This window comes from Phaseolus vulgaris, chromosome 6 (genome assembly GCF_000499845.2).
Source record: "Phaseolus vulgaris cultivar G19833 chromosome 6, P. vulgaris v2.0, whole genome shotgun sequence".
Classification (NCBI taxonomy): Eukaryota; Viridiplantae; Streptophyta; class Magnoliopsida; order Fabales; family Fabaceae; genus Phaseolus; species Phaseolus vulgaris.
In genome coordinates this window covers 2,413,989-2,424,669 of record NC_023754.2, presented here as the reverse complement: position 1 = coordinate 2,424,669, position 10,681 = coordinate 2,413,989, and positions in this window count along the sequence as shown.

Genomic DNA, 10,681 nt, shown 5'->3' with positions numbered 1-10,681 from the left:
CAAAAAACGAAGGTGAAGAATAAAAGAGTTGAGCTTGAAGAGGAAGGCGGCGGATGAGAGGCAGCGGTTCAGTCATCCAGATCCATGGGCACGACCTTCCCGTCGACGACGTGGTGTGTGGGGTCGCAGTTCGAAAGGTTGACGCCAGGATTCTCGCAGGACGCCTGGGTCAGGGCCTCTTGGAACCCCTCCTCGAAGGTACCCGCCATCTCCTGGATAAGGGACTTTTTCTCCTTCTCCAGTTCCTCAATGGCGGCGTCTCCAGAGGTCACCTGCTTCTCCAGAGCCTCTTTCTCCACACGAAGCCGGCTAACCTCGACCCGCAGTTTGTCGTAGTCAACTCGGAGAAGGTCCATAGCTTTGGCCTGGGTGGCCATTTCCTCCTCCATCCGCTCCGCCTTGGCAGCCTGTTCACAGCAACGGTCCTTCAGGTCCTTTTGAGTTTCTGCATCAGCTTTGACCAATTCCTGAAGACCCGCTACTTGTACTTGGAGAGCAACTTCCCGAGTGTAGAAGCCTGCCTGGAGCTCCAATGCCTCTGCCAGTTGCCTCTCTGTTTCCGCTTTAGACTCTTGTATTTGTCTCAGAGAGGTTTGATAGGCTTCGTTCTGGCATCCCAGGGTCCTCATTTCCTCTTCCAGAGTAGATGCTTTTGTTTCCAAGGCTTGGAGGGTTTGAGCTTGCAAGACCGCGTTTCTGGCCTGGGAGCGCCATTCGAGAGCCACCGCCAAGAAGGCCCCCAAATAGAAAGGCATACCTTCCCTCCTGTCGGTGCCTTCTGGCATAGTCCCGCCACTGAAACCCCTCATCAGATGCATGATTGGAGGAGGGATGGCGATGAAGTCGGGGGCAGCAGCGTCGGGAGCCGGGGAAGCAGTGGTTTCTGGCGGCGGCGGAGGCGGCGCAGATTCGGCGCCTTCGCCCCTTTCCTCTTGGAGTATCCTAGGAGGGAGTGAGGTTGCGCTTGGAGGGTTGTCCATAAAGGGGTTCCCTCCCTGCGGCGACGTCTTTACCAGAAGAGGAACCCGCGCGGATTTTCTCCTTCTGAAGGGTGCCACCCCTTCCGAATCCTCGTCATCTGACAGAATCTCCAAAACCCTTTTCCCTTTGTCAAGGGGGGTTGGAGCCGGTGACGAGGCCGCAGCTAGGGGGACAGCGGCGATAGGCGAAGGAGAGTTGGGAGTTGGAAGCACGTCGGAGCCAGGTGGAGACGTCGGAGATAGGCTAGAAGCAGCTTCAGCAGTGACTGGAGGCGGCGGCGACGGAGGCGGTGGGAGAACTGGATTGGCCACAGGGCTGGAGGAGACGCCTGCCTTGGCGGCACGAGCCTCCTTCATTGCTTTCGCCAACATTATTCTTTTGGAAACGCCCATCACCGATCCTATATCAAGACAGGCCAAACAACAAGGGTTAGCGCTAGAACCGTTACGCGAATTCACAATACATGAAGAGGCGTGAAAATGCAAGTAACATTGTACAGCGAAAAATGGTAGCATGAGTTTAATCCAGATGAATCAGAAGGAAGATTCTATGGCCAAATACATGCAGATAACTACAACAACTAATGCATCATAAATCACCAAGAGCAGATACCGAAGTAGGTAGAAAGCCCATGGGCATTGAATTCGTTCGCGATGAGTTTGGCGGTATCGAAGACTATTCCTAGTCCCGCCAAGGCTTTGCATACATCCCGGTCAGGCGGGGCGAGCTCGTCCAGTGCCAAGGGCTTCATGGTTATGGGTTTGTCTGTCCAGTACAGGGGAAAGCCCTCTAGGATGGTAGGATCGCGCTTGGTCGCGCGTACCTTGAAGAATTTCCCCTTCCATCCTTTGAACGAATTCTGGAAGAGCGTAAGGATGATGCGCCCGACGATGCCAGAAAAGCTCATCCAATGGCTCTTCCCTTGCTTCTTTACCTCGAAGAAGTGAAGAAAAACGTCCACAGAGGAAGGAACGCCTAGATAGCCGCAGAGAATTTGGAACCCCCTCACGAAAGCCCAACTGTTGGGATGGAGTTGGGCGGGAGCAGTGTTTATCTCTGTCAGTAGCTCTTTTTCGAAGGGGGTGAGGGGCAGACGCAGGCCCACCCTCTTGAGCACCATTTGATAGAGGAAAAAGAAAGGACATCCCCCAGTATCCCGTGAGTCCGCACAAACGGGCATCCCAGGTCGCACCCGGCTTACCAGGACTTGGGAGTCGTGATTTTTGTGGAAAGCATTGAAGTTATAGAGAGCAGGGTCCCCCCTGTGAGCCTCCACGTCCTTAACAGAGTTCAGGAGGGAACATTCGTCCAGAAGTTCGTCGGGGGCCCAGTCATATTCGCCCTTATAATGAGACTTGGGGAGTGGGGGAGGCGCGATGGTCTTGGTTTTCGCCATCAACGCCAATGCTGAAGATCAAAGAGAAAGAAAGGGTTTAGAGAAAAGGGGTTTAGGGAGAAGAAAAGGGGAAAATGGAAGAACCCTAGGAGCGCCCTACCCACAAGAGAACGAAGGGAAGCGAGAGGAACAACGAAGCATACAAACAATATACAGAGAAATACGAGAGTAACAACAATCCCAGGCAGTTTCCTATAATGCGACGGAAGTAAAGAGTTGTGAGTGCTCGAAACCATACCTTTGCTGTTGAAATGGAGGCAGTAGGAGAGCGCAGAAAGGGGGGAATCGCAGTTGCAGAGAAAAAAGGTTTTGGAGGCGATGAACAGCGCGAAGTAGCAGAGTGAATGAATGTAACAGTAGGGTGAGCGCGGGGTTTGGAGTAACTTAAACGTTACATTTCGCAACTCGAGAGGCGCTAACCTAGGGCCGTGGGATCGCGCCACGCGTCAGAGGATCAATTACCCAAGGGAAACGCAAAGGTCCCTGGAGGATGGCCGCGCGATGGGCCACGTGGCGCGCGATCAAGGGTAGCCCAAAAGGTATTATCATCCTCATTTCAAGGGATGTCCAATCGGTCATTAAGAATACCCCTGTGGTTCAGAAAATGTCGCGTCAGTAATTCGAAAAATTGCTGAGTCAGTAGAGAATGACACGTCATCAGGAGGGCACGTGGATGGAGGGGGCAAGGCTTTAGTCTTTGCGCTGAAGACAAGTCTTCGTCTTAAGACTGGGGGGCTTGTGTACCGTCCCGTATCAGGGCGTTGACTAAGTCAAAGTCAACGACTGGAAAGTCAAAGTCAACTCAAGGTGTCGCCCAGGCGTAGAGACGCCAAGAGGAAGCGTCGCCAAGATAGAGACAAGGCGTCGCCAAGGCAAGGCGTCGCCAAGGCTAGGCGTCGCCTGGGTAGAGGCGTCGCCCAACCAGGGCGTAGCCAGATCAAACAGTGTAAAAGTAAGGCAATCACAATATGGTTCCCCGATACCCATGGGTAGGAAAGACCATGGAGGGAGCGACGCCGTGGGAAAGCCTCAAGACCCGATATCTCGGGAAAGTGATAAAGAGAAGGGAAAGGAGGCTTCAAGGCCATAGTGATAGTACCAGTGAAGGGCAGCCTAACTCGTGAAGTACCCCTGCCGCCCAGAGACGCCTTCGGGACAGATACGACCCAAGAGGAAGGTCACGCCCAGGATAACCGGGTGCAGGGTGCGAGAGGAAGGCATATACGCTCTCAAAGTAAGTGGCTAGATACTTGGGGGCATGAGTTGGCGCCCAAAAAGCCACCCCTAGCGCAGTAGCACTCCCAAGCAGGAGGGCTCACACGTAGAGACGTCCCCAGGTGGCCAGAAACGCCCCCAGATGGGGTCATGGCGTCGTGAGGCCCTCCACGTGTACGACAGCCATGCCAGAATAGAAACACCCTCTAGTCAGGTGCCAGGTAATTAAAGATATTCAATACAGTTTCCCTTTCGGGCATTCAGGTACTATTAGGGCTCCCGAGCGTTTCAACGTCTTAAATGCGCTACGTTTCGTAATTAAGCGCTTTAATGAGTGCGTTACGTTTGAGATTAAAAGCGCTTTAAGGCGCTTTAAATGCTGGGGCAGTTTAAATAGCGCTGGGAATGTCGGAAAAAGGGTTGGAACCTTTGGCAAATTTAGGAGAAACTCTCTGGTTGCTTGCCCGTGCCTTAAGATTACGTACAAGTGACTGGAGAATATTTTTGCCTGAAGGAGACAACACACACATATACACAGTTCTTTTACCACCTTCAGAGTGCCACACGCGGTGCTCAGATACGTGGGTGGACAGTTTTTTGGTGTTTCTTGCTGGCTGACTTGAGCGTCGGAGTGCACACGGCCGCTAGGGCGCCTCTTTGTCCCTTTTTTGCAGGAGTTCGCAGACAACCAGCGGGAAGGAGACCCCAGCTGACGGTTAAGGTCGTGCACGAAGACGTCCCGGTCAATCGGACGGAACAGGATCCAAGAAGACGTTCTTTTACATGTTCAAATGCCATAAACTCTAGTGTAGAGTAGACTTTAATTTCTTGTCAAAATTAGCATAGGAACTTTATTTGTAATTTTCTTAGAATTAATTTTGGCACCTAAAACACCAACCTAGGTAAACTTAAGAGTTTCTAAAAAAACCTCTAAATTTACCAAGGCCGGTCTAGAAAGCCCATGGAAGGGGTGAGCATAAAAACTAGACACACCCCTCCCCATGTGCTCATTTGTGCACCCATGTGTCATGTGCACCCATGTGCTTCACATTTACATTTCATTTGGCTAGCATTAGGGTTGCATTATGGTCCTCCTTAGCCTATAAAAGGAGGAGCCTACACCTTGTATTTTGAAGTTTATTATGAGTAAAGTTATGCTGCCATTTTGTGCCAAGCTTTGCTTCTCCCTAGAATTCTAGGCTCTAAACTTCATCTCCTTCACCTCTCCTTGGGTTGGCTGAACCTCCCTAGCTTCATACACATCATGCATCTTCAAGATCAACACCACTCTTAGGAGGATCTTGCTCACACACCTTCATAGCTTCCGCACCACTTTTCCTTACATGATTCAAGAAGACCTTCATGAAATGCCATCATTTGGTATCATGAGCTATGGTTCTTCAAGATGAGTTGCTTTTGGTCTTTCATTTTTTAGTTCTTCTTTTCTTTCATGTTGTTCATCTTATTTTCCATAATTGTCTTGCTGTTTTTTACATTTTATTTGTTTTGGTGTGCTTTGTGGAAGATCCAACCGAAACACTTTTGTTCAATTGATCTTGAACAAGTTCTTGTGCAAATTGTGATAGGATTCCATACACCTTTGAGTTGCTATTTTCTTTTAGGCTTTTGAGTCTTTATTGCTTTCATTATTTGGTTCATATTATGCTTTGAGTCTTTAATTTTCTGAATCCATACATGTTTTGTCAAGTCATGTTCATCCATATTGTCAACAATTCATAGTAGTCCTTTTATTTGGCTTGATTGTTTCTTGATTTTGGGTCTCTTTAATTGCTTGAATCTGCTGTTCTTTGATCTTTTGGTGCCTTTTTAATTTTAGTTTGAGTTCATATTGTGTTTAGATCCTACACAATTCTATTTCACAAATTTCCATTGTGTCTAAACTTTGGTATCTTGCTGTTTTTGTTTCCAGTTTTCAGAATCCCCTGTTTCAGATTTTCTGTGCTGACTGTTTTGATCCAGAAAAATAATTTCACTCATAGGAAAATTTTGATTCTCTGGAATTTTCAAGTTTGAAGTGTTATAGAAAGGACAAAAAAAGAATTAGTCCAAAAGAAGCAACAGAAAAAAAATGATAAATCTTTTAAAATCAGTGTGCAAATCTGAGGCGCTACAGCTGGCGTAACTGAACACCAAAATTGCAAAATTTATTAAAAAAAATTGGTGCATGCGTTTTGAGTGATTCCAAAGCCAGATTTTAGCTAAGATCTTGAATATCTTGCATATCAAATTTCAGAATCATATTTTTAAAAACACAGCTCAGCATAAATTGGGGAAAAACACGTTTCTGGCCCACAACATTTTCCAGTGGTGCTGTTTTTTTTATTTGGTCATCTAAATCTAGTGTCATTCTTAGGATTCTTTTGTGTGCCTACCTTTTTTTTGGTACCTTTTATTTGCTTGCTTAATATTTCTTGAACCTCTTTCTAGTTGTCATAATCTAACTCCTTTTGGTGGTACTGTTTTATTCAATTAAATTGTTTCTTGCTTTTGTTCTTTGACCTCTAATTTGGTGCTGGAATTTATTTCTCCTTTGGTGCTTAATTGAATGGAAACTTGACTTGGGTAAGGTCTAGTATTTTGATAGGTGCTGGAATTGGAGAATTAAAACCTTCATTCTAAGGGGAAACAAAGCCAAGGCCGAAACAAGCTTTCTTGAAAACATTACAAACACTTGGAGGGCCAACAAGCAAAGACAACAAGGAAGTGCATTTAGCAAAAAGAGGATCAACAAAGGGAGTTTTCTTAATTTCCTTGCAACTTAATTTGTGTTAATTACCTCTTAATTACGATTTAGACGGTGAGTGTGTCTTCAAGGGCTCAAAGTGTCCAAGAAGCCTCACCTAGGGCCGACTAGTATAGAATTCTTAATTAGCAATTGTTAATTGTTTGTAATTGTCTTTTCTTTTGCTTAGTTAGTGACGCTTTGCATGATTATTTTGTTAAGTTTGTGATAAACCGTCTACCTTTGTTGATTAGTTAGCATACATTGTTTTTTTGCATTGAAAAAAAAGTTTTGATTTCTCAACTTAATTGTGTTCTAAGTAGTTTACTAAGAGGAAGTTTTGTGTGAAGACATTGAGGGATAGTTTTTGGCTAAGGCAAAGGCTTGGTACTTAAGTAGTCCTTTGTGACTCACCTCCCTTACCTGGAAAACTACCTTCTTTGACTTTCCTAAATTTCCTTAAGGTAAAATACTTGTATACACAAAGCTTTAGCCATGTCTTCTTCTTCTCATTCTACAAAGTCTATTGGAAGTGAATTAAAATCTTTAAAAACTCTTTTGAAAGAAGTTTCACAAACTGTGCAATCAATTGCATATAGACAATTGGAGAGTGAGACTAAACTTAATGTTTTGACTAAAGCAAAGGATGAGAAGTCTCACATTCTAAAAAAATTACCTTCTCATGCATATATCTCTAAAGATCATGATTCTTTTGGGGAGGGAAGCATTAGAGTAAATGATTATTATCAAGCACCCCCTAGAAGACATAGAGGAGATAGAAAAGAACAAGAAAACCCAAGAGAGGTTAGGGTAGAACAACCCCATTTCCATGGAAAAGAAAATATAGAAGCTTGCCTAGATTGGGAAATGAGGGTAGAAAAATTGTTTGCTTCCCATAAAGAAAGAAAGGAAAGAAAAATACAAAAGAAGAGAGGGGAAGTCGAAAGGGAAGCTAAAGAAAAAGAATAAAAAGAAGAAAAAGAAAAGCATGAGAAGACCCTTGAAGAACAAAAGGCGTGGGAGAAGAGTGTTCCTTCCCACAAGGTCATTCAACAAGACCAAAGATTTAAAAATACCTTTGAAAATATGTGTCTTGCTGAACAACCTCAAAGCCTTACCTTTTGTAAAGGAACACTTGCAAGCCTAAGTGAAAAAGAAGAGTCTTTAAAAGAAGCTTGCATAGATAAAAATGAAATAGATTATTTCTCATATGTGCTAGGATATCACCAAGTGAATGTCAAGTTTTTTATAAGCATCTACAAAAACAAATTTTTATGTGAAGTAGGGCCTAAAGAAACTTGTCATGTCTTATTGAGAGAACCATTGCAAAGTGTACAAATCCTTATAAACAATGGTTGTCACAATGAGACTATCCTTACACATAAGAGAAAGAGTCTTCATGAAGGAGAACTCATGGGACAAATTAGAGTTGATAAAACTCTAGAGCTTTTAAAAGGAAAACTTTTGTCCCCCATGAGAAAAGAAGTTCAAAGACATTACCTTAGGTACAATTCTTGTTTTCAAACTACACCCAAGGCAATGTCTCATGAACTTTATACTCCTTCACCTTTTGCAAATGATCCTTGGGAAGATATAAATTTCATATTAAAACTCCCTAGGACAACAAAAGGTTGTGATTCAATCTTCATGGTTATGGATAAACTCTTCTCTAGAGAAGTCATACATCTTCATGGTTTATCTTCAAGCATAGTGTTGAATAGAGTTCCAAATTTCGCAAACCATGATTTGAGGATTTCCTTTGGAAAACTTGCAACTAAATTGCACACTTTAAATTCTTATCATCCTCAAACACATGGTCAAAATATATTTGAAAATCTAGCTCTTTCTACTATGCCTAGAATAAACATGAAGTGCACACACAACTCTAGAGGTGAGCAAACATACCATAAAGTAGTTCACAAAACTACTTATATTTCTACTTTTAAAGTTATGTGTGGGTTCAATCATCTTTCTCCTTTTAAGTTGTTACCATCTTCTATAGGATTTATGCCTAAAGAGAAAGTAACCACAAATGAACCTTTTAAAATACATAAGATGATTAGAGACCACACACAACCATTAAAAGAGAAACTTTGTCCAAAGTTGCCAAAACCAAAAGAAAAACAAAAATGGCAACCTAGTAAAATTAATTTGCAAACTAACACCTATGCCTTATTTGATTATTTCTATAGGTGGACGTTTGACCCAGGAGGACAAGCTTTGGCGAAGCAAGAGGCTGCTATCCGAGATCAAGTCTGAAGATCTGAGGATAGATCTTCTCAAAGAAGGAGGAGATGATGGACACCATCCAGCCACATCCATTCCCCTAGCCATGAAGAAGAAGAAGCAATGGATTTGAGGACAAATCATTTTCAAGAGGGAGGGGATGATGGAAGAGGCCCAAGCACAAGCCCACATGCAAGCCCACCAAAGGGTAGATTTGGGCCAACCATAGAGTTATGGCCAAGAGGATCCAAGAAGACGTTCTTTTACATGTTCAAATGCCATAAACTCTAGTGTAGAGTAGACTTTAATTTCTTGTCAAAATTAGCATAGGAACTTTATTTGTAATTTTCTTAGAATTAATTTTGGAACCTAAAACACCAACCTAGGTAAACTTAGAGTTTCTAAAAAAACCTCTAAATTTACCAAGGCCGGTCTAGAAAGCCCATGGAAGGGGTGAGCATAAAAACTAGACACACCCCTCCCCATGTGCTCATTTGTGCACCCATGTGCCATGTGCACCCATGTGCTTCACATTTACATTTCATTTGGCTAGCATTAGGGTTGCATTATGGTCCTCCTTAGCCTATAAAAGGAGGAGCCTACACCTTGTATTTTGAAGTTTATTGTGAGTAAAGTTACGCTGCCATTTTGTGCCAAGCTTTGCTTCTCCCTAGAATTCTAGGCTCTAAACTTCATCTCCTTCACCTCTCCTTGGGTTGGCCGAACCTCCCTAGCTTCATACACATCATGCACCTTCAAGATCAACACCACTCTTAGGAGGATCTTGCTCACACACCTTCATAGCTTCCGCACCACTTTTCCTTACATGATTCAAGAAGACCTTCATGAAATGCCATCAAAAGGGGACACTCCTTTTCATTTTCAGGGGTTTTTTTAATGAGGTCACCCAAGTAAAAAAGCAGTTCAAGAATACATTGTCTCATCTTCCTTTTCTTGTAATGTAAGGAAACGCTAGAGGAAAAGGGCGCGGTTCATTAAGAAACGAACCCGCCACCATGGTGTGTGGACACCTCAGCAGGAGGGACATGGATATCTCCTCTGGGCGTGGACACCAAGTGCGCAAACCAACTTGGACGTGTCGCCACCCCAAAGGGAGTGGCGGGAGCGCACTCCTCGGGCGTGGGCGTCAAGTTTGAAAGGTACGTATAGCAAAGTTAAAATCCGGGTGTTTAGTCCCTGGGCAGGGGTTAACGGATTCCTTCGGGACACCCCCTCCCCAGGTGAGAAAGGCTAGCCCTAGTGTTTGATGCCTCGACACCTCGCAAGGAAGTGGCGGGGGGCGTTTCCTTCGAGTGTGGGCATCAGGCAGTAAGGAAGTTTGGAGCAGTGGAGAGCCAGGTGACTCTAGTGCAGATACACACCATATAGGAGAAGCGCCATCCTTCGGGAAACCTTCTCCTTAGACGCAATCACCAAAGTCACTGGTCATCTTGGTGTTTAGACACACCGGGGACGATACGACACTGCTTTCAGCATGCCTCTCCTCGGGCGTGGGCACCAAGAACACTGATCGCCTTGGTGTTTTTAGACACTCTAAGGACGAAACAGCGGTGCCTTCGGGCAAGCCTCTCCTCGGGCGTGGGCACCAAGTGCGTAGAGATAAGGGCTGGTAGCCTTGGTGTTTAGACACCCTGAGGACGATACGGTACTGCTGTAGCAGGCCTCTCCTCGGGCGTGGGCACCAAAGTGCAACTTTGTCCCAAGTGTTTAGACACGCTGAGGACGAAACGACCTTACGTTCAGCAGGTCTCTCCTCGATCGTGGACACCTAGTGCAGGTAAGCAGGCTTCGGCCAAGATAAGCCCTCCTCGCCCTCGAGCGATGTCGAGGCCATAGAAGATATGAGCCCTCCTTCACCTTTAAACAATGATTAGGCCAGTAACACCTTCGGAGGTAAGTGCCTCAGGGCCCACGAAGGGTAAGAAAAGATCAAGTCAAAGTTATTACGAGTTAAAGAAGTAGAAGGAATTCGAAGAGCAAAACGAGAGCGTAGACCAAAGCAGGAAGAGGCGATGGTAAATAAAGCATAAACACAAGTTATCGAAAGTAGTAAAGAAGAAAAGAATACACAAGAGTATGAAGTCAGAATAATCAATTAT